The sequence below is a fragment of the Aquila chrysaetos genome, chromosome 1, assembly GCF_900496995.4.
Source record: "Aquila chrysaetos chrysaetos chromosome 1, bAquChr1.4, whole genome shotgun sequence".
Classification (NCBI taxonomy): Eukaryota; Metazoa; Chordata; class Aves; order Accipitriformes; family Accipitridae; genus Aquila; species Aquila chrysaetos.
Window position 1 is genome coordinate 37,916,880 of NC_044004.1, and position 25,526 is coordinate 37,942,405.

General features: G+C 35.9%; 1 protein-coding gene across 1 annotated transcript in view; it reads right to left on the minus strand.

Moving 5' to 3' along the window:
- The window catches only part of TENM3 (teneurin transmembrane protein 3), a 642,124-nt gene that overhangs the window by 477,373 nt on the left and 139,225 nt on the right, over positions 1-25,526 (minus strand). Inside the window, exon 2 of the mRNA XM_030043752.2 lies at positions 10,973-11,024. The gene's annotated coding sequence lies outside the window, so the exon portion shown is untranslated. The remainder of the gene's footprint in view (positions 1-10,972; positions 11,025-25,526) is intronic.

Below are 25,526 nucleotides of genomic sequence, written 5' to 3' on the forward strand. Positions count from 1 at the left end.
TTTACAAACTGTTTAGTAAAACACAATAAGCCAAACTGATATTTGTTTAACTTTTTTTTGCACCTGGTACATTACATTTTCATTTGAAAAATTCGTTTCAGGATACATAACTGAGAAGTCATATTCCACACCTGCCATCACTGCAACCTTTTCTGTGCAGTGTGCAAAGTAATTATCTTCACATTATGTACAGCTCTGTAAAACTGTGTTCCTGGAACATTATCTAACAGCTATCACTGCTGGGTGATGGGAAAAAATGAATGCCAGAGAGACATGGAGTTGTCCCAAGATCATCTGGTGCTTCCTCAATTTACTTGCTCTGATCTTCCTACAGAAAGACTTTCATCAGTTTTGAGGCATATCTGGGAAAGTTATGGGATTGTATTTTCCTTGCAGATGAGAACTGGCAGTGACTTACCAATAAAGGAAACTCAGGGGAAAAAAAGAAGGCATTCCTGTATGCTCAGGAAACTGGGCAGCCTGGCCTCAAGAGTGGCTGTAGTTACAGCCAACCCAAAGAGACATAGTGAGTGTGTCCTAAAAACAGTGCATGCCTCACACAAGTAGAAACTGGTGAAAGGATCAAGGAATAAAGCAAGGCAATGGAAGGAAGAAGAGAAGAGACCTTTAGCTATGGTCCTCAATGTCTGCAACTTTCAACTGTATGTTTTGATTTTTCTTCTTTACTACCCACAGACATTCACAATCAGAGAGCCAGCCATCAACTCATCAGCACCTGCATTTGCTGTATCAACACCCTGGAAAATCCTACTGGACTACAAGATTCACTACCTTCTACTCAAGTCTGGTCAGATGCTAATAAAAATTAAATCATTCTAAGACTTATTCAGATTTAAACAAATGAAGTGTTGCCCACGTGCTCACAAATGCCAGTATGGTTTGATTCAATCTCTACCAATTTCATATTTCTCTTGTATGTCAGGGGGACATACAAGGGAGCTCCTATTAGTAATGATTTATGGAAACTCCCCAAAATTTATGAACTCTGCCCCAATTATGAGTGTAAAAACAGACAAAGGACTTTATCCAAAACCCATGAAAGCAACAATGGCACCAGTGGGGGGACTGGAGTCAATGTGTTTGAATGCCGTATCTGTGTTTGGTAGACAGAGCAAACTATTTGAAGGCAGACTAGATAAGGAATAACATGCATTTTCTAGGCACATTTCTAAACTGCAGTGGCAGTGATAAGCACATAAAACCCCTCCGATTATTAATTCATTTGCATCTGCTCATTCAATATTAGTTATCCTTGAGCGTGATGATAGTGTATTTTATGCTGGTTTTGAGGTGTGTTAGGCTATCAATTACTAACTTAGATAATCATAAAGATAGCTAACTACTAACTTAAAAAATAATCATCAGCATTGTGCAGAAGGCAGGGCATAAATACCCTTAAATCAGAACAATATTATTACCTTTACATTTGTAAACAATCAGTTTTCGTAAAACACTGCATAGCACTGTGCCATGTTCAGTGAGCTTTGTACATCGTACATGAGTCATGTAAAACCAACTCGTCACACTGTGCCAGAAAATCAATCTTTTCTTCAAAAATTGGGAGCTGAAGCTTGCGTGTTAGAGGGACTGATAGCCCTTGTTAAATGACATGGCTTACAGAAGGTAGCTATTAGCATTTCTGTGCACTGGTTTAATCCAGGTACCTCAACTTCGATTATCAACACCTCCACATATACCAGTTCTTAGCCTTCCCTATGAAAAAAGCACTTAGTTTTGCTGAACTCTGACAAGAGTGTGTACTGATTCACTGATCTGGACAAATGCCCATTAAGGCCAGGGCCTCTAAATTCTTTTAATCTGGGGGTTGTAGCCTGTAACTCCTGAGTTCTATCTCTCCATTTTCCACAGCTTCAGGTTTTCTGTGTGCATGAAATTCCCCACCATAACCTTAAATTATTCTGTCCTTCTGGTGCTCACTGACAGTCTCTGAGGCTTGGGCTTTATTCTCCTTCAGGGTTCACTCTTCTTCTAAATACTCATCATCCATTGCATTCTATAAAGAGAGTTCCCAGCAGTAGTTTTTAAAATAAAAGATAAAATGTTCAGTATCTGAACATTTAAGGCTCTAGTGTCAGTACCTGGAATGCCTCCTGTTGACAATGATGGTTATCACTGGGGGCAACTGAAATCTGTTCATTCTGAACTGTCTTCAGAAATCAGCCTTATCTGATTGTTCTTTCAGATCAAAAGAAATAGGAAGACAAAGTAAGCTGTGCATATTCTTTCACTCTGCACTTTGTTGTTAAAAAAGGAGGAATCCCACTAGGACCCATAAACCACTTTTAGATATCACTAATCTTTGCCATGGATTTCTATTTTTTCCATTTATTGCCAGCTGACTTATTAGATTTTTATATTTTAATGACATAGCGCAGCACTGTTAGGAATTATTGTGAAAAACATATAACAAAATCTAGATAGACAAAAGAGCATTTATTGCTTGAAGGGAAATGACATGTAATTCTCAGCATTTACATCTGAGATTAGACCTTTTTTTCCACATGATAGATACATACTTAGTAACAGGAATACTTGTGAAATCTCCAAAAATCACACCTGGATCTCCGGACTCAGGCACAGTTACCATATCTTTTAGATATTTGTGGAAGGTAGCTTGCATTGCCTTTTACATCAGGTTCAGTCTCAGTGACTAAATACGTAACTACCTTTGTCAACTGTGTAGCAAGCAGACTAGAGGAATATAATCCTTCAATTCTTAATTTTTTTTTTTTTAAACAGCATGGTTAACATTGTTGCTGACAAAGGGGATGTAAAATAGTACGTATCAAAGTTTCACTGAAAAAACCAAATTGGAATTGGACTGTGTATGGCACACCTCAGGCCTCACATTCAGCTTCACGTGCTGGAGTTGCAATTTTTGGAGAATTTCCCAAAACTCGGTAGGACCCTGTTAAGGATCCCTACTTCTATATAGACAGCATTACCCATGTGACTGATAGTAAGTAAATAAATGAAGCATATATTTTACACTGTTTTATAGTCTCTGAGACAAGTATTATCAAGTGAATTAAAATTTTAACATGGAGCCTGTATCTTCCATGTGTTTTCTACATCTGGATTTTGGTACTTACTATTAATTTACATGTTGCTGAACAATTCCTGGGAAGTCTATGCATAACCAACCAGTTCCCTATTTTTGGATTAGTTCCACCAGGTTCATTGACTTGTGTCATTCAAATGATTTGTCCTGGTTTTGTTTTTTTCCCATTAAAAGTCAATCAGGTCAATGACCATCTTACTTACACCCATAAAACTTCCATTCACCGTTCTGCTTGTCTTACTATAATGTTAAAATGAGTTTTGTGAGCAACATAATTTGTACAGTAGCCCCAAGCGTACTGAGCCACTGCGCAGCCTCTTCTTGCTATCTGTCAGATGCTGGAGAAAAGGATATGGATGACAACTGAACCTGAGACCAGTTTGCCATCAACTCAGAAGCGTAGCATGCATGAAAATATCCCTTTCTATTGCTATTAACTGAAGGAAATGTCTCAAACCTCTTCAAAACCTCATCAGAGTAGGCCTGGAGGTGTGGCAGGTGCACCTGCCCTGTTAAAGACCGAAACTTCTGGACCGTTGAAAGGAAGGAGTTCTAGAAGCTGCGGTTTGGGGGTCAAGCCGCCCAGCTGCGTGGGAACTGTGGTCACATACACACCTTGGTCGAGGGATAGGAAAAGCAAGGCCCTCTGGTCGACAGACAAGGCCCTCAGCCAATGAAAAGCCTCGGTCAAGAGAAGTTTCTAGACTGCTGACCATATATGACCACAGATCAGATTCGACTAGGGTATAAATGGAGTCCCACCGGAGGGAAAATTGAGTCAGTCCTCCTCGGAGCAGTGGGTCTGCAGTTGGGGACTGTCCCCTTAGGTTGGGATGCTGCCTAAGGAAACTCCTTGAAGTTGAGAGCCCTCACCTTATTGGGTGAGTGATTGCGCATTTTGGGTCATTGTTCTAAAGCTTAGGAATTCTTAAGTCAGCTGTGTAGTATTAGTTCTGTTTGACAGACATCAGAACCTGTAGTTTACTAATATTTGTCTGAGTGCTAAACAATTTTGATTAGAATAAATCTCATTTTGAGTACCTGCCTTGTCTATTTTGAGAGATTCCATGACAGAAGGTCAAATCTCAGTTTCAGGAAACTTCACCCCTTCCTCTAGAGATTGTGAAACTCCACCTCAAACCAGCAAAACCTCAAATGTTGTTTCTTATTTTACACAAAACATGCAGAAATCACAATTTTTAAACACAAAGGCAGAATGCTGGGCAGGGCGGGGGGAAGAGTTCTTTGTTCTTTTAGCAAAAATTCTCACTGATAAATTGAGTTATACTAGCTTCTGGTTCAGCTTGAAGTACGAACTTCAGGTTTTCTTGATTTCTATGCTTCTTGACTTATCTCCCTCGGGCTATTCAGGTTAGATGGATTCAGTAGACTAAATATAAAAATCACAGTACAAAATCTACCACAAATAAGCCTTAAAAAGTAGTTCAAAGAACCATAACAAACTATAAGAAAGGGGTTTTAGCCTCTTGAAGGGAAATAACAAAATGCTTTTCAAAACAATAATTCAGTGGCTCAAAAATAACTGAGCATCTTAAAATAACAGGGCTGCAATACTTGTGGCAACTCAAAGCATCAGCTGGACTACTTTTAGACACGTTACTACCATGCTGCAAAAGTGAAACTGACTGTCAACATTATTTAACATTTTGCTTAAGAAGGCAACAAAATCTTCAATTTTTTTCCTTCTCTTTTGGCATGCAAGTGATAAACAGTATGAACAAAAGAAACTGGGGAAAAAAAAAGGGGGAGACATTAAAGGAAAAGTCCCTGGTCTTTTTTACCTAATGCACTACTCAAAACACCCACCCCCTAATTAGTTCAACTGTACTCATAATATCTGACAAAACCCAACTTCTATTTCATTGTAAACAGTTTTCCTGAAAAAAAGAACTTGGTTTTCTACATAGAAAGTAAACATTACTATTCTGCTATCCAGTTAGTATAAATTTTGTTACAGACCAGCAATGATAGTATCTTCTAGAGTTTATTACCTGGGATATTTACTTTCTGATCCTTGATTGAACAACATCTCTGTTAATATCAACAAGCTGTAGAACTAAAACCAAGTTTTGCCAAACAGTAAAGGGTCCTAAAAGACAGTACTGAATATCATGGATTGTACCAATGTAGCACCTCCCTAGGCACAGTGTTTCTCCCATTGCTCTGTACTCTGAAAGTGAATCCATGATTTTGCCTGTTATCTCTGCAAATGCTCTAAAGGACAGAAAGAAAGAAACAAACGGTTCCTAAGGACAAAGGCAAGTTTTCATGTTTTCAGATAAAAAAATGATTATAGAATCATTTAGGTTGGAAAAGATCTTTAAGATCATTAAGTCCAGCCGTTGACCTAACACTACCAAGTCAACTACTAAACTAAGCGCCACGTCTACAACGTATGTATTTCCCAGAACACTTCATACTGAGTCACTTGATGACCTGTATGTATTAGGTCAGCCCTGCCCAGATGAAACAGAGTACAAACTCTGTAGCTACCATCTCTTGCTTGTGGCTATGCCAGCAGGTTGTGCTGAGGCTCAAGAGTAAGGGCTAATTTCCACTTTCTGCTGGAATCCCAAGAGGTTCCGGATCTTGCTCATGTGGCAAAATAGGAATGTGTTTTAGCAGTCAGTTCCACCTGGGACCATCTGAGCTTTACAAGGAGGCATCTCTTCACTTTATTCTGCTATTAAAGAGGTTAAGTTAGATATGCTCAGGAACTGCTTAATAGCCTGACAAAATTGAGCTCATTACTGATCAAACAGCTCTGGCCACTTCTGATTAAAAGTGTAATGTTGATTGTGATGATAACAGACTAAAATTTAACAGCTTTAATATCTTCATTGGCTTGAGAGGTTGAATTCATAAATTAATACATCTCAAGAAGAGGATTTTAAACAGGGGCTGTACACTGGGGGTACACCAAATTCCTGATGACTGAGAATGTTAGAGACAGAGAAATTTCCCTCGATAAGCACAGCAGAAAATTGTGGAATTTTATCAGGAGAGGAGAATCCTGGCCCTAATCCATTCTTCCAGATCTATTTACACAAAGCACTGGGCTAAATCATGATCCTTCCTCCTTATGCCATTCTGTGGCTGGTCTTTAGGGCTACTGCTCAGAAGCAAGACACGGGGTTTTGTAAAGGACCTAGAAACAGAATTTTTTCCACTTTCAAGGAAACTGTTTTCTAAAGACAGGAACTAGTACCATCACTAACCCTATCCTTGGATTTTGAACGGAAAGAGTGAGAAGTAGTCTGTACAAAAAGGCAGTGAAGTCCAGGAATTCAGGCCTGTGACTCCCAGGTTAACTTGATTTGTAGCTCAGGACTTCAGAGGGGGACCTCAGCTTTGATGGCAGAGAATGTTCAAACTCATCTTCACCACGGCCTACTGGTGGCTAAGGTATTTTTTTTTTAGAAATAATTTCTCAGATTTACAACTAATGTGCAAAACAGTGTAATTTTGTGTAAAGATGCTGGAGGTGTCTGCAAGTATAAAAACATCCATCCAATAACACAGGTCTCCATAACTGACTGACTGATTGCCATGAGAAGACAACAGTTCAATGATTGAGTACGATACCTTATTATTCGAGGACAACTTGAAAAAATATTTCCACTGGCATGCCTCTCTACAGCTCATAAATATAGGTAGCCTGACAAAGATTTGATAGTAATGTGGAGGAATCATACCAGTATTTAAACAGTAATCATAGAGATGCATTAACTGTAAAAAAAAACCAAACCACAAAACACAACCAAAAAAACCCACCACCACCACTCCCCCCAAATAAAATGTGTGTAGTACCAGGGAGGTGGGCCTACTATCAGCTGGGAATTCAGCTCTGATTCCTATATCAACAATGCAAGGGCTCAAGATGCTGTCACATTTAGTGCATAGACAGAGTCAAGTTACAACAGGAGAGACTAAGTCACTGTAATCCCTATCTACTAAATGAAAAATTTCATGGATGTCCAAAAATATACACAACACAGCTGAAGCCATAAGCTCTTTGTATTGGGGTGAGAACACTGCAGTCTTACTGACACTCAACACTCTTATGTACATTGTCATGAAAGAAAAAGAAAAAAGCAAAAAAGAAAAAAAAGTTGTGACAATAATAACTTCTGCCCCAAAACTGTATAATCAGGACATCTATTAAATATAGAAACCTCTACCAAAACACCAACCTTTAACACAGTGTACAACACCATTTGACTGTCATGAATACAAATTGAAGCAAAATGCTAGCATTTAAGCCACTGAAGAGCAGTTGAAAATAAATCATCATAAAAAATGTAATGATAAAAATTGTGAGGAAAGCCTTTCATCTACCACCAAAATTAATGTTTTGAACAGGGCTATTGATTTTAGCTTATTGTTTACACTAGTAAATAGTCATAAGATAATGGTCTGGAAGAACAGGGATTTAAAAACATTTAAAAATTTCTTTCAGTGATGACCCTCTTGACACCAGGACCATTTGGGTTTTTTTATAGCTATAGTTGAGATCTACTGAGGACTTAACACTGTTGCTTGCAAACTGTTGACAACTGTAGGAACACAGACCTACCAAGAACAACTGTACAGGGTTTACTTGGTAAATGAAACAGACCTGGAAGTCATTATGGGGAATACCAAAAAAACCCACAAGAACCACCAGGTGCATCATCACAGGACTCCTACTGCACCTGCAGCAGGAGTACTGACTGGTCGGTCGCATCCTTCAGGACACACAATGTTTGAATAGCGTACCAACATTGGGAGTAATTTGAAAACACTGCCTATGCATGGCTTCAGGTATACTGATGTAGAAGAAAAGAGGAATTCAATTAACTGATTGCATTAAAAAGAAAAAAAAAAAAGGAACAAATGAAAACACAGAATAACTGTATATATCTGGTGCTAGTTTTGTGTAAGAAAAATACAAACCATCTTCCATATGAATATTTGTGAGATCATGTATGTCAGCATTTACTTAGCACAACATGCCAGTCAGATGGAAGATATAAAGGTCCATTCTTATTCAGAGATCATAAAGAATTTTAAAAATGAGCTTTTGGAAATAAATGCCGAGTGTACTTACTATTAAGATGTATGTCTGTACGAACATGAATAAGAACTGGAAAGATCTGTTACTGTATTCATTGATCTTGATTATTGCTGTCCTCATGTGCTCTGAATTGTTCCCTTTACTGAGAAGGATTTGAGTACAGTAAGGTACAGGTGAATTAGTGAAAGCTGCAGTAGTAGAAATTTAAATTTGTAAAATCAAACTGTTAGAATTACTGGCTTCCTTTGGCCTGTAATGGCTAAATGGGCAATGGAAGATAACATCTTACATTGGTTAGTTTTACAAGCACAAGTTAGCTTCAGCTCATAAGTCTTATCCAGGGATACATTTGTGTTTCTACATAAAAGTATATCCAAACAGCAGCAGGTTCAGATATTACAAAAACAGCCTTTCTGTTTCTCTCTCATAGGGATACTACAAAACACACATTCATGTTGGCTATTTTAGTTTAAATGCTTAGTCCAGGGCAAAGGAGGAGCACCTTTCAAATAGCTGAAAAGAATTTGAAGAACTGTCCCCCTGCCTCAAGTTCGACATGTTTTATTACAGTAGCATTCATACATCCCTTCCAAAGTGGAAAACAGAATAAATTACATGCTAAAAAAAGCAAAGAAGTAGCAACACTGTATTTCAGTAGCATAGATATTGCCTTCATATGTCTGTTGCAACAAAGAGCCAACCAATAAATATTGTTAGGTACTCAGCTGAATACCAAAATTATATATACAACCTAGAATAAATGATATGTACCTACAATTCTCTACAAGTACTTTTTTATTCTAAAATGTGCACAATATAATCTAATAGTTCTCAGTCACAAACTGCATTTGATTAAAACAAAAATACATATAAGAACATATCTGTAAATGTATTTAAAACTAGCTTTACAAATGGTATTCTGGACATTTTTACTGCTTACTTCTCTTATGCCCAAAATGAGGGCAAAGTAAGATTAACTTTTTTGATTTTGCTAGGAAAATCACATCCAGAATCTACAAAGCTTTTTGATTAAAAGCTGCTATACCTACCAATGCAAGTCCTAACCTATGTTCTGAAAAGAAAACAATAAAGACTAATACTGCATAGAGGAAGTACATGGAAATTTTCCATTCCTTCCAGACCTTTATTTCAGTATTAATTAATTAATCTTAAAAAAAAAGAAATTAAATATAGAGCTTTATTATCCCCTGCAGGAGAAAAGTTAAAGTGCTGGAGAGGGCTACTGAAGAAGGCTACAGTGGTCAGTTGTGTTGTACGCAACATTAGAACTGCAAATATCTTTTTTAGGTAATATCTCTTATGTTCACAGTTCCATAAGTGAGATACCCTACACCTCCTTACTTACACTGTCCCATTGTCAAGATTCAAGAAAAAACTGTATTACTCAGCAATTACAGAACACCTTTAAATTAAATATGACAACATAGCTAGGAAATGAGAAAGGGATAAAAGCTGGTAAAAAAAAGTCTGATAATGAAGACTCTAGTTCTGATGACTAAGCGATACAATATCTAAAGCCTCTTCCAGGTTATTGAGGTTTTTATTCTTTTACATGGAGAGACAGCAAGCGAGAAGGGGCGGGGGGAAGGGGGAAAGAAGAATCTGTGGTCTGTAAATGATCAGCACAAAAAATAAATTATGGTCAAGTAACTGAACTTTTCTGATGTGTAAATTGAATCATTCCCACATGCTGGTGTTTTATAATTAAAAGACCCTTTTCACTGTGGGAAATTTTACTGAATTTTGTATTAAAAGAAGAAACAAACCATCAATCAGGAGGAGGTAGGGGAACTCAAAGAGCTCAACCTATTAAACTTGAAGAGTGTAGTCGAATTCTGAATGACTTGCTCTAGGAAACTGTAGCTCTTTTAAGGCAGGATACTGTACAAACATTAATGAGCAGAACGTGTATCTGATCGCTGTTCTAAAATCTTTTGTAGTCATATAGAAGAACACACTTTCCATTTGGTGTCACAAGATGCAGAATATGGTTTTAAATGAACCCTTTTTGTGAGGTTCACAAGCTTTAAATTACTTGACTTTGGTTACCATTGAGAAAAATCACTGAGCTAAAACCAAAGGGAAAAAACCAAAACCCAGGCACTTGTTCAATTCAGTACAGTTGCTATGTAAGTACTGATTAGACAGATTAAAGTTTGCTTACAGCCAGATTGCTGCCAAATATAAACAATTCTGAGTGGGCACCAACAGCTGCCATTTCAGAGCTCTGGCACCTTATGTACTTTCAGCTGAGCTGAGGTCATGGCTACAAATGACATTTGCAAATTATTAATCTAAAGAGGGGCATCATTAAAAACCATCACAATACGGCATACATAGGCAACACTAGTTTCTTGTGGAAACTTGGGAACTCTCACAAGATATTTAATAGTTAATTTTGAGAATTTCATTATCTATTCAATTATGTTCTATTCTTGATAAGTCTAGTAACAGGGTAGATAACTTATCACCCTGGATCTTCCTTCTTGAACAAAATACTTGCAACTGTTAAAGTTAGCACTACATGAATTTATCCCATTTTATATTTTGACCTACACTGTTATTGCAACAACAGTAAATTAGATACAGCAGCATAAATTATTGATAACGGGTAAGGCAGCAGAACACTGTTATACAGAGCACATACTGGCCTATTGTAATTTTGTAGTTTGCTCTGTTCTGTCAGTTAGACAACTGTGTGTGATTTAAAAAGCACCAGTGCAAGGTATTGGTCCCACCAGAGCCTGAGGCTGTAGGATGTTTCATCTTACCTTCAGCTTTCTATGTGGTGTTATGCTGGTGGGTCTCCGATGATCCAGGAATCTGCAGTGAGAATAGATTATGAAGAATTTGGTCATCAACAATATTTTTATTTTTTAAATGTTTAATTACTATTACAAAATACCAGTAACTTCAAAAATCAAGACATTAAATGATAATTTTTTTCTGTACCATTATTTTTCTCTTTGCATTGTGATATACAATGTGTTCATAAACTGTGTATCTTTCCTAAAGTCTAAATGAGATGCAGATTATCTGTAATAAAATATTTATTATAGCTGCTGCTGGACTGACATGTTACTACACTGTAAAATGCAATTTTATTTGTTTGAACCAGATGGAAGTGCTGATTGTATGTTGAATAGTAAATATAAAAATGGCATTTTGGAGATCCATGTTCATTGTCCCTCATTTACTTTTACATTTGGTTCCTTCAGGTCACACATGAAAAGGTTCTTTCCTTTCTGCTACTATAGAAAATTGATCATGTGTCCTGAGAATTTAATGTAAATTTTAAGAGAAAGGTCTTCCTAGCTTTAGCATACATGATATGAATTTTCAACTGCAACTTAGCAATTTTGTTGATGTATGTACCAGCAAAAATATTATAAATCCCCCTGCCATAGCTTTGCAAAGCCAATGTATTCAACAGTAATAAACGTAAAACATGGAAAAGATAATGATTATTTTTTAAAGAAAAATAAACCTAATGGCACTTACAATATATACAAAGAGCTATTTTCGGACAGTATTTTTCATCAGTATTACAACCTTACAGTGTTCTGAAGTTAACTACAAAATGATTTTCTGTTTTAATAATCAGGAATTTGGGAATATTTCACATATGAAGACTGAGCATTAATAAATTAAATGGATACATGGAATAAAGCCCTTGCCAATAACAATAGTATCTGAAAATCATGTTTCGTTCTTATCTCTCTTGCATTCCAATTATGTTCACATCGTACTGTCTGCCAAAAAGGGAAGAAAAAAAAAGTACAATGTCTTGAACTGCACAATTTTTGTTTCTAGAACTCCTCTTCAAACAAGAATCCAAACAGTCTACACAATTTTTCTCCGAGCTTTTAATAATGCTGCAATTTTGCAAGTGATAATAACAACTTATGCTGGTGGATCAAATGTGAAAAAAATGTACACTTTCTATATTTGTGTAAATATTTTTTCCCATGACAAAACATTTTCATTTCACTGTGCTTTCAGCATTTTAAAAATGTAGTGTGAAAGAGCATTTCACCAGTACTTTTTTTATTTCAAGCAAAATAGGTGAAGTGTAAAAGCTCAGCATTTGCTGGGAATTTTTTGTTTGTTTTTTTTTTTTTTTTCTTCTTTTTAAAAGGTAGGTGTTGGACTGACTGATCAAAGAATCAGAAGAAGGGGTATCAATACAATCCAAATAATGGTAGTGTACTTGTTTTGGCTGGGATAGAGTTAATTTTCTTCATAGTAGCTAGTATGGTGCTACGTTTTGGATTTGTGACCAGACCAGTGTTGATTAACACAGGGATGATTTAGCTATTGCTGAGCAGTGCTTACACAGCATCAAGGCCTTTTCTGCTTCTCACGCCGGCTGGCCAGCAAGTCAGCTGGGCATGCACAAGAACTTGGGAGAGGACAGCTGACCTCAGCTGACCAAGGGATATACCTCACCGTAGGAAGTTGTGCTCAGCAATAAAAGCTGGGGGAAGGTGGAGGAAGGAGGAGATGTTCAGAGTTACAGTGTTTGTCTTCCTGGATAACTGTTATGCGTGATGAAGACCTGCTTTCCTGGAAATGGCTGAACATCTACCTATTGATGGGAAGTAGTGAATGAATTCCTTGTTTTGCTTTGCTTGTGCACATCGTTTCTGCTTTACCTATTAAACTGTCTTTATCTCAGCCCATGTCTTCTCACTTTTACCCTTCTGGTTCTCTTTCCCACCACACTTGGGGGCAGTGAGCGAGTGGCTGCGTGGGGCTTGGCTGCCTACTGGGGTTAATCCACAACAACCAGGAAAGTCATTCCTAATATTGTCTTCAAACTTCTGACAGGCAGAGATTAAGAAGAGGGATAACCATCCTATTTTTAGTTTCTAGGGAAAGCAGAGTGCATGCTATGTTAGATCATAATACTGATTGGCTCTACAGTCTGAAAACGTGGGTGGGTATTGGATTTGGGCATCCAAGTTCAACCTGAACCATGAAAGGCATTTCCTATGGTATCTGTAAATACAAAACTGGATAAATGCAAATTCTCCCACGCCATACTGAGACACAACACATGTCTCCCTAAGTTTATCCCCTGGATTGTAAATTTTTTTTAATTTTTTTTTTTAATACACGTGCAGACACATATAAAAATGAATACATAGTTTGACTGTACAGTTAATATAAACATGAAAGAAGCTTAAATGCTAAAATATAATTGTAGCAATATGGGGGCCAGGTACTGAAAAACCAAAGGCTCAATATTAAAAATGTACTAATGCATGGTGACCAGTTACCAAGTCATTGATTCACATCATTTGAGAATCTTTGTGCTTGTTATAACCAAGAACAAGACCAAATACAAAACAAACAGACTTGTGTCTAATTTCCCAACTGAGTGTCTAAGCATTCCTATTTGTGTCATCAGAGTATCTGCACCATAGATCTTAACATCGCCCGCTTCAGGGATCCTGAACCTCAGACAGTAAAGGAGCTTGAAGGCAAACCTGAAATGTTAACGTGTAGCGATCTATGGCAACAATCTTAAATTTCATCCTTGTGTTTTCTATATGCATTATCAGTTGCAGAATTTAATCTTCCACCTCTGGAGGGTGGGCTAATGAGTCCTAAGTGATGACTTCACAACTGTCAATACTAGATATTTAAATTCAAGAAAAAGCAGGAATTCTTATAACCCCACTCTCTTCAATATTTCCTATTTCTAGATTTAGGTGACCCTGTGCTCAAAATTCTTCCCTTCATGATTCCATTTCTTAGGTGCCTAACTGTCCTGATTCACTTAACTCATATTTCTGAACGTATTCCTAGCATTGCACACTTGAAAGTCAAGCTTGGTGACACTCACTGCCAACATATTTAACTCCCTTTGATGCTCTGATCTTCATTTACTGGAGCATGATCAAAGAGTGCTGCCCTCAGAAACTTGGGAAGAAAAACTGAAAATAGCAGCTAGTTAAAGTCCAACAAATAGCAATGGAGGCTCATCCCCGATCAGCTCCTTCTGAGGTGCTCGCATGAGGAATTCTTCAGTCTCACTGGAATCAGTCTGATTAATCAGTCTGCTGGTTTTAACAGGAAATGTACTATCAGCAAAGGGGTTGTGATCAGGAATTTTAAAATTAAAAAGTTGGGCTGTTAATCTATAGTAGTTCAGCTCATGCACAAACTTTCACAACAGACCTGGGACAAGAATCCCAGCATCGTGGAAGGCACTGCTGTGTAAGAAAAGGAAGAGGAAGTTACTGTTATCAGAATGTGTCAACTGCCAATCTTCAACAAGAAAATTAAAATTTCATCTAATTGTTCCTAACTAGCTTCTGGAAGAAGACAACAGAAGGTCATATATGATGATCCTAGTCCAGACAACAGGGCAGCAGTACAGTTGCCTGGCCTCAGCTGCCTTTCCAGGAGGCAGCACATCTCCCATAGGTCCTAATCCCTATGGGACAAGACACATACAGTTAGACAGTGGCATCAGTTTCTAGCAATCCACCAGAGATAGTGATTCTTGCTTTCCACCCACACAAAGTCAGTGGAATATTTATTATACGTACTGAGATGGAACCTTTCATGCCATGGAGAAAATGCAAAATAGAAGAGATGGTAAAACATCAATGCTACTTTATGTAAAAGTGACTCAAAAAAGCTTATAAAACTTTACTGCTGTCTGCCAGATAAAACACTGAAATGATCCAGCACATCCTATTTCTTTGACTATCAACTTTAAAGGTCTATTAACTTGGAACTTGAGTGATTATATTGCTATGTTAACTTCTATGAGAAAACATACGTTGATTTGAATTGAGGAAGAATACCTTGCACACCAGAAAAAGTTTTCATTTTCAGCACACTGACCTGGAACTTCATCTCCCACTCAGTTATATATTGAGATGGTAAAAATGGGTAGTGAGCTTTTCCATACAAACATTCTTTCTCCACCTTTGTTGGTAAGGACTCTTGAAAACCCTAAGTAGCAATGACTCAAGTGGTTGTAAATCGAGAAGGAGCTAGTGTAAGGTACAGTTGATATTGTTATCTAACAACATATTGTTATCTAACAACTATCTAGTGGCACAGAAACTAAGCACGTAAGTACCTTCTTGCAAAATGGGACCCACCACGCAGGATTTCAGTAAAAGTTATATGGAACAGAATGGATAGGGCTAGACATTTATCATCATCTCAAAGAAGCATCCTGGCTACTTATGTGAATAGTGCTCTTCTGTAAATTGTATTTGAGCCATGTCCCTAGACACAGCTGGAAAGACTCCTGAGCCAAAGATCATGTAGGGCATTTTTATTTACTAGTTTATTGAGTTGAATCATTGGCACAATTGATCCAAAGTTCTTGGTAACAAATGAATTAGAAACAGCCAAGAGTTGCAGTTCTATGGAGAATAAATAATGTTAGGTTCTCAGAACCAGCCTCATTTGATATGAATGAATGGACCTTACAGCCTATCACGGTAAGCAATAGTCTACTACCATAATCCCAGCTATGCAAGGAACCAGAGACCACAGTGTTTGTACTGAGAAGAGAAGCTCTGATGTAAACAACTATCTAAAACTGAAAGGTACAGTGAGGATAGATTTCTTGGGTGCAGGTAAATCCACTTGAGTACAACTCATGTAAAAAATAAAATTAAAAAAATTAAAGAATATAGTTATATATAAAAATACACATATGTGTATATATAACTATAGTTTTAGTTACATGTATAAAAACATAATCATACATATAGCTTGTATAGAACAAGTTTGCATAGAACAAATATGTATAAAATATTGTAGTTGTGTATAACAAGTTATATATGTGTATATATTTGTGTAAGCCTATAGTTTTATACATCTTTGATTATATACAGCTACATATATAACTGTTCTGTACAAACTTGTTACACTTGCTTGTGTGACAAAATTGGCACGCTCTATACACATTATTTTATAACATTGTCATAGTAAACCCCAATAACATAACTGTATATTAGTAATAAAGATTTACCTCCTTCTACACAAGCACATATTTTTTATTGAATTGCAACAGGAATATATTTATACGGTCTCTACAGAACATCAACATGCTGTTAATTCATTTGGTTATTAACAGTGATGTGCATCTACTAGAGCTTCTGACAGTAAATTTGAAACACAGTTTTGAAAGACAGCCTTGGAATATGCAACATTTTATGTTAAAATGTCATTACTTAGAAAATATGTACTTCAGCTCGAGTGACTGGGTTTTTTTGTCAAAGGTTGTTTAGTGCATTTTCTATGTCTATGATATCCTTTTCCATAGAACAGATTCTTAACATATTATTTTAATGTTCACAGTATTACTGGTAAAACCTGCTGTGATGCAACCTCACAGCTATAAAGATGCCAGTTACCTGTCATACATGCTTAAAATAATTGGTATCATAGGAAAAGTAATACAGCAAAAAGTAACATTAAAGAACAGGTGTCTCTGTGACATAATGCAGAGCATATGTTAAAAATGTGTAATAATTAGAGCACTGTGCATCCCTTTTCATATCAAACCTGGCATTGCTTAAACTATTTGTAAGTATGAATTTCATGCTGTAACTACTGTTTTTTGCGAACAAAAGACCTCTTTCTTCAATTACATGTTCACCCATACCATGCAACTTTTTGCGGGATAGAGTGTTGTGAAGTTGAAAAAGTCCACCATCAAAAACAAACAGAAAAACTAACTACACTTTCACTATGAAACATCTACTGGATTTTTCTTAATAGAAAGAAAGAGTAAAATATGCAAGAAAAACAGGGGTAAAGGTGAAAGAGTTTAAAAGTGAACGGAATATTTATTTGCTTAAATTATTGTGAACAAGACTACATTAATTTCTGCACTTTTAATAACTTTTCAATAAAGCTTTGAATAAGCATAAACCAACAATATGCCTTACCTTTTCAACTTGGATTTATTCCTTAGACAGAAGAATGTTTTTTTCTGTTTACATGGAATACAATTAGTTTTGCTGCTGATGGCACTATGAAAAATGCATCCTATCTAGCAAGGTTGTACATACAAGAGTATCAACATATTTTCCTGAAAAGTCAAAAGATGACTGTGTACATGAAGACAATTTTAGGAGTACAAAGACTACATCTTTACATTTACTTTAGATTAAGTTGTATCATCATTATCATTGTATGCATAGACCACTTTGCTGCCGCTCCCTTGATTCTGTATATTTAGATTATGAAGAACATTCACATGAAGCTGAGAATGGCCAATGTGCATGGAATTACACGACAAGAACCTTTTTACCACAGATTGCTGCTGAATGCTTAGCAGGATAAATTTTGGCAGTTCTGAGAGAAACCTAACATATTTGAAAGCCAGTTGTCAAAGAATGTTAGTATTCAGATCTGTACTGTCTAAAGCCTCAAATTATTGTTAATTAAATGGAGTCTGGCTTTTAAAGAAACTCTATTTCTTCACTGATTAATCAAATAATTACTATTTTAATCAGTTTTGAGATTAAATTCTGGCCCATCAAAAGCAGTACTTCTAACAAGAGCCAACGAGATGCTGAAAATGAATGTTTTGCAATACCAAGACCTTCACAACTCTGATCCCAGCCCAAGCATGCAACATTTTTAAGTGATTTTTGCCCCCTCATTCCAGCTGCCAACATCACTGAACATGGTACATAGATTTCACCAGTTCCCATGTTTAAACCAGACATATGAACACACAGTAGTTAATTCAGACTCTTAAATGCTATTCTAAAATGTCAAACTTTCTCCTTCCCCTCCAAAATCCCAAGTTGCCTCATTTCTCTATTATGTTTTATCTATGTATTATCTGTGTGATATCTACTTATCTATTTCTATTGTACTGATAAATTGTAATGAACTGCAAATTTCCTTCAAATCATTTAATTTGTGTTGTGTCATATATTTCCACCAAGTCTTCAAGTTATGCAGAAATATAATCACTCTCTGATAGGTGATCAGGTTAGTATTAGGTAAGTTGTAATTAGAGCAGAAAATTCAGTGAAAACTGCTGTGTCATATATTTTAGAGGTAACATAAAAGCCTCAAACAAATAAAAATGAACTGAATAGAATGTAATTTATTCTTTTCAAAGATTTCTTGCAACGGATGTCACAAAAGTAATATCCAAGTCTAAGTTATTTTTGAAATATGCAAAGTCAAATGAGACCTTGTTCACTAAAACTAAAAATAATCACTCTAGGTTAAACCTGTGTATGGTTTTGGATGCAATGTTCTTTGCACTTCTTAGTAGTTTTGAAGTCTTTTCAGAAAGGTGTAAAACAGTGAGGATGAGAAAAGAGGGGCTAAGCCTTTAAAGGTTTTGACGGTTTGCTCTTCAACACCTATAACTGGATTTACTGAAAGAAACCAAGTGAAATATTTAAAAAGCTTATGCTGATCTGCAAACATTTGCCTCAAGCATATATTTTTTTTATCAAACTCCTTAATAGTACTTTGAGAGGCTGTAAATTTTGTCTCCAGCTTTTTTTGGAAGTTTTGCATAGGACACACAAAAGAAGGTAGACCTTAAATCCAAGAAGTGTTTTGGGGAAAACCAGTGCCCTAGACAAATATGGTTACCGATAGACACCGGTGGGCTATAATTGCCCTTGTCAACCTTGAACACACAGTGACTAAATATCAGGGAAAAAAGTCAATATTACACCAACTGTGCACTTAACTACACTGTTTCTGTGTTCACATGGAGAACACAAAAATCGATTTATTGTGTGAGAGCTACAATCCTTTCAGAATTCAGTCAATCCACTGATTTATTAATGCTATTGATTACACTGAACTAAACATGTAATATGAAGACTTGCCACATCAAAATGTAGCTACCAGTTTCCAGTTTGAAGATTTGATTTTCATCTTTGGGTTGTGATTTATCCTTGAGACCAACTCTACTAATATAAATGGGAATTCTGTGAAAAGATCTACACCAGTTATATTTCTCCAAGTCTGCAGAAAAGTGCTTGGTATTGCCTTTTACTTTCATACTTAAATATTTATACACAGAAACCCCTTTTCTAAGATCTGAGACAAGATGGACACAAAATATAATTGCAATTAGAGATATGCTGAGCTTCCAGAAAAAATATGTCTGGAGACTAAGTCATGAAGAATACCTGCTGATTCCTGGGTAGTGTGGGTACTTAACTCACCTGCATGCTGTGCGTCTAGTTACTGTTTGTATTTCACAGGAGAGATCCATTACCCATATCAACAGTGGGCAACCAATTATAACCAGAACATATTACTTCAACTATCATAATATATTAGGTTGCAAGTGGCAAATCATGAAGATGATCTACGATAATTAGAGCAAACCGACAGCAAGTTACGCACGTGTGCAATTCATCAGAAAACAACATTACATGCAAAAAATCAACAGTAACTGCCACATTAGGTAGACTGGAGTCTTCACCTTCCTCCTGCAGTTTGCAGTGACAGGAACACCAAAGACCAGCTTTCATTGTTTACCCCAAAGTACTAATGCTTCTGCTTTTGAATTATGATTTTACTGGCAGAATTTCTATTCCCCTAATGGAAAATATATACTTTTCTTTTTACCATAGAGATGTACACATTATTATGATTAAAATACCAATAGAAAAGAAGACCAAAATATAGTATTTTTCTCAGTCTGAAAAAGTTTGCTCAGACTATGTAATTTATGTTTTTTTATTGAAGTTGTTTAAGAAATTCATACGCTTCCTGTAAAAGAAAGCAAAATCTGATTAACTTTTTTCCATATAGACTCAACTGATACAGGCAAGAATCAATGAGTTCAGCTGGAATGTGGGAAAACATTAATGATGTTTCAAAGGGTTTTTAGATAAGGTCTCCAATTGTTATGTGCACATTACAGAATTAGAAACCTAATACAGGTGTCTGTGCACTAAGGTATACAGAACATATATTGCTAACAAAACAATTACAGTCAATGAGGCAGTCTGTACTAAATAAAAGTTAACTCTTTCACCATCACTGAACTAATTATAATGATACAGTGAAGTCCCATCAAGATCTTCTATACCTTATATTTCTCTTCCTACAGATGAGATAGAGGTTCTTGTAACTAAAGGTAGATCATTTAACCTTGTAGATTTTCTGATCTTTATTTTTTAGTTTTATTAAAAATAAATGTGGACATTAGAAGAAATAGAGCTTGATTTCTGTGTGATTCTTTTATGTGCATTTGGATTTGTGATATCTTCAAAGACAACAGAACTATTGTGCCGTGGCATAAATGACATGGCATTCCATTTCATTTTTCATGCTGAAAGATAGCATGGCTTTATATACATTATCAGTTTGATTCTCCATTGATATTAATGAAAGTTTTTCTACTAATCTGAATTAGCTGGTTAGATACTATAAATAAAATAATATGTAGGACTAGCTGAGAAGTCCTGAAAGTGTCACAACAACTCCAAAAAATTTAAAACCAACAAAAACCCATGCATGCTCCACAGCACTCTCAGTCTGAAAACTGATATTTAGGAAGTAGGTGACACTAGGAAGTAAACTGAAAAGAAATTGAAGTATAGAAATAAAGACAATTTAGTTTTAATACTCTTTGGGGTTTATTTTGTATGCAAGTTTTCATTCAGCCACATAGAAATCTGGAAAAATTATATGTAACTATCCATGCTGCCAGTCTATTTGTCCTTCATTATCATGATGATTTTTAAAGATATTCTCTCTCTCTTCCTCTCATAAAGAGCAAATAAATAAAGATTACTTATTCTGTGGCAATTGCATAGTATTGCAGTATCAGGGTTGCAATTTTACATCACTGTAATTTGCTGTGTCTCGACTCAACATTGCTAATTAAGGGTACTTTAAAAGGTGCATCACTAGTGTACTGTGACCTCCTTTATTAAAAAAAGTTTTGGGGATTTCTCCAGTAACACATAATTCAACAGTCATCTCTGATGAGATGCTTCATCAGGGAGAGCTATTTGTTTGAAACAACAGCTGTGAATGGTACACAGAAGTGGAACGAGTGAAACTGTGTCAATAAATAAAACACAGTCTGTGTGGGAATACCCCTTTCTATACACTCAAAATGCTGGATTCTAAATTCTGCTTAGAAGGAGAACCTGGGAGTCATTGTGGCTAGTTCTCTAAAAGCAGCAGCTTCCAACCTCAGTCAAAAAAGCAGCATTAGAACATTAGAAATTATTAGGAAAACACAGCAGGAAACTTTTTTTAATGCTATAAATCCATCCACTGTATATTCATGTTGAACATTGAATTTCTGATCACTGCATCTCAAAAAAAACCCAAAACAAAAAACCACGCATCAGCCCTAGGAAAGAGGCAGAAAAGGCAGGAAGAATATGGAAGGATTCTGAAGCCCTTCTGTAGCAGAAGACAGTGGAATGGACCAGAGTTCTTCAGCTTGAAAAAGAGATCATTGAAAAGGGATGTGATAAAGGCCTATATAATGATATATAAGGAATTCTCGTTACCATGATCAATTCAGCTATCACGAGAGAAGGTCTAACAAACAAACACAAAGGTTTCCTAAACAAAAAACACAATTAAATTGTGCAAGTCACCATCACAAGATCATGCAGCCCAAAAGCATGAATAATTCAAAAGGCCTAGTGGATTCATCGATACTTATTAAACATAACGACCCAAATCTGAGCTCTGACATAACAGGACTTCAAGCCACTGACTGCAAAGTGGTGGGAGGGTATACACAGGTTATTGCCCCGAAATGCTTCTTGTACTCTTTCTTTAGGTGTCTCCTACTTGTTCGACTCAATGTGTTTGTATCTTAGGCATCAAAAGTCACATCACGCTAGACTAACCTGGTTCCTCTCTTTAATAAAATACCTGTTTTCTTTCTGGAAATAGGAAATACAGTAGCTCTCATCCATCACCATTAGTAAATTGATGGAATGCCACATTAACTGAGCTCAAGATAATAGAGGCTAGATAGGTAAGGAATTGTCTGAAGGTGAGATACCTGCTGGAAGTGGTGAAAGAAAGTCAAAAAGTTGTTTATCAGGGACTGATTTTTCCAGTTCTGTGATTTAATATTTTCATTAGTGGTCTTGGCAGAAAAAATAGTAGGAGCATGCTGATGAAATTTATTGATGACACAATGTAAGCAGAGGTGCTCCAATACAGAAGAGGGCTGTTATATCATAGAGGAAACAATGGATGACCTTGAGGACTGGTGTAATAGAAATGGGATGAAATTTAAAAATAGGTAATGCAAGATTATATATAAAAAGTATTTCTGTTAAGAACTGGAAGCTAAATATCTGGAAACAACTGAAAAGAATCTGTTGTATTAGTTGATTTCAAGACAACCATACACCCTGATATAACTCTGTAAAAGCTAATAAAACAGTAAAGGGTAATAAATTCTCAATTTTTTAGACTTATGCTTTCAGTTCTCTGCTTTATCCTGAAACTTCTTACATAGTGTGAATTATCCAGATTTCCTAGTATTAAAGTGCAAAATAACCATCTCTGATGTCATCAGTGTCCCAGTACTCATATGATCAGCATACTCATTCAAGAAATATTTGTTAGGTTCTATCAGACTTCAGTCACTACTATAGGAAAAACGCGCATTTGGTGTCAAACACAGAGAAATACTCAACTCATTTTTAAGTATACAGTGATTGTATACTCACTGGTGGCTTTGTCTAACTTCCAGAGTTATACAGATCTTTCTGAAACCTTTCTTGGTTAACGTCAGTACCATAAGTCACAGAAAATAAGTTCTTGATATCTTTCCATCACTGAAAGAAAACATTTTACAATACTGAAAAGCTAAAGACAGGGCAGGCATTTATAAATGTATAAAAAAGCTGACCTTTTAGAGATAGATCTGAATGTTTAATAGAAAATAATTTACCATCTGGAATACTTATGGCTCCTTATCCCACTTCCCTTGGAATGCTTTTGATTTCATAAGGAAATCCCCAGACTTATTTTCTAATGCTAATTTATTTTTTAATGTCATCACTTTCAATTGTCAATTCCATTATGACAAGTGATTTTATTAGATAAGTATTAGATGCAGAAGTTGTCTAAATGAATTACAAATCAGATCACCAAGAGGCATGCCATATAAAATTGGTATGTAATTTGCATAAGTTACATTCAAGTTATAGACAAGAGAACTTCTACAGGGGGCTAAGGTGCTACTCTCTAGTAGTCTGATTTGATTTATTTCACAGAACTGGCTGTACACACTTGCTCTGTTCCTATGCTCTTACCTATGCAATTTCTACTGATGATGGATTTGGAGAGATGTTCTTGCAAAATCAGATACCAAATTCAGCATATCAGAAGTCTGAATTGAACAACACCTATTTACCGATGGAAGCTCCGCTCCTTCCTCCAACAGTGTTGTGTCTGGAATTCAGTTTTGGGACCAGAAAATGATTAAGCCTTGGATGTTAGCACAAAACAAGAACAAGCTACAAGTTTCTAGATCTCAGGGCTGTAATGCATTAAATTTTCAAGGAAGTTTGTTACAAATAACATTGAGTGTTCCTACAAGACAGCTCTCCTTTAAAAGTTACCTTAAAAGTAGAGATTTAATAAAGTTCCAAACGTTTCTCCTAAAAATTCAAACATCTACTTTGCTTCTCTGGCTTGCTATCATTTATAATAAGAATAGACAAATTCAGGCTTTTATCTTACCTTCTACAGAAAAGAATTGTACATTTGTTCACAGTACACTGGCACTAACTGAAATTTTCAAGTAGAACTCTGTTACTGGTAGACTTTGTTTTTTTTTTTTTTTTTCCCAACTCATTTTTTTAACTCTTGCCCTTTGTTACCAAGGAAAAGTTATATTGAAAAATGTCCTATGACTGGATTTTCAAAAGTTTACTTATTATAGAGGCTAATCTCAGAATTTGCTAGTGCAATGAAAACATATTTATGCACACATACACAGAAACACATGTACATGTGCACAATACATGGGATCTTTTTATCCTGACTTACTCTAATTTTATTTATAAGCTTGTTTCACCTTCAATTTAATAATGTTTCACCTTCAATTTCAGTTGGAAGAAAGGACTTCAGCCATGAAAGCTACCCGTTAAAGTTCTGTTGATTTTTGTTATTAATATAACAGTATGAAACGTGTCTCTGATTCAACATTTATATTTTGTTATGTCAGTCAACAGGTTATTGGATCTTCTCAATATGAATAATTTTTTGCTCCAAGAAAAGGACAAATTTGCCTAGTAAACTTCAAGTTGGCCTAGCAAAGCAAAAAAACCTCCTGAAAAATCACCTGTGGGGTAGGTTTGTAATTCAGTAGTCTGGAAACCTACGGCTATTCAACTTCGTTCCTCTAGCAGAAGGTATAGACATGATGAAAGAAAATATTCTGGATGAATTATCAATAATCAAGTCACTGTGATGTAATATGAGGTCACCAATACACTACTATAGGGATTAAAAAAAAAAAAAAAAGCTGTAGCAAGTCTTTTACATTTGCTTCATATGAATACTTTCATTACCAAGAATTCTTTCTAATCACTTTGAACATAATTCCATTCCATGGGTGTAAAATAATTTCATAGTTTATATATAAAGTCCTTGTTGTCTATTTTTGAAGTTGTCTATCAGTTATGCATCAGGATGTCAGTCTCTGGCATTCTTCAAATTCATGGAGATGCTTAAGAATGGAAAGTGAATTCAAGTTATTTTAATGCTGTCCAAAATTAAGTTTCTTATTCTCAAATGGGCTGATTCTCCAGTGTTTAATATTTATTCATCATTAAATTCTGTGTTCTTCAGAGGAATTTCTATCAAAAAAAGTTTTCACTTCTAAAGAATCCTAAACACTTTTAAAACTCTCTATATCTGTACAGCTTTAAAATACATGTATGGCTACTGCTGAGTTTCGAAACAGTATTCACTCTCATAAATTAGTATGTAATCCTATTCTGAGCATTCTGCATCTTTATGTGTTATTGATTTTTAGACTATGCGGTGATGCTGGTTTAGAATTGAACTATCCATCCAGTAACATAAATTAGACATCAATTTGTCTTTTGTGTATTGCAAAACACTCATACTGAACCTCAAATGTATTTGCAAAGGCAAGGAGCAAATCACAGTCTAATCTGATAAAACCATGCTAATGCTTTGGCATCTCAGATTTTGTATAAGGAAAATTTACAGAATGTAAACATTAAGACAATTGTAAAATAGATCTATAGAAATGCTGTCAAAACATTGGACATAACTTTGCATACTTCATTCGATCAATAGGGGAAATTTCAGAAGACAATATAG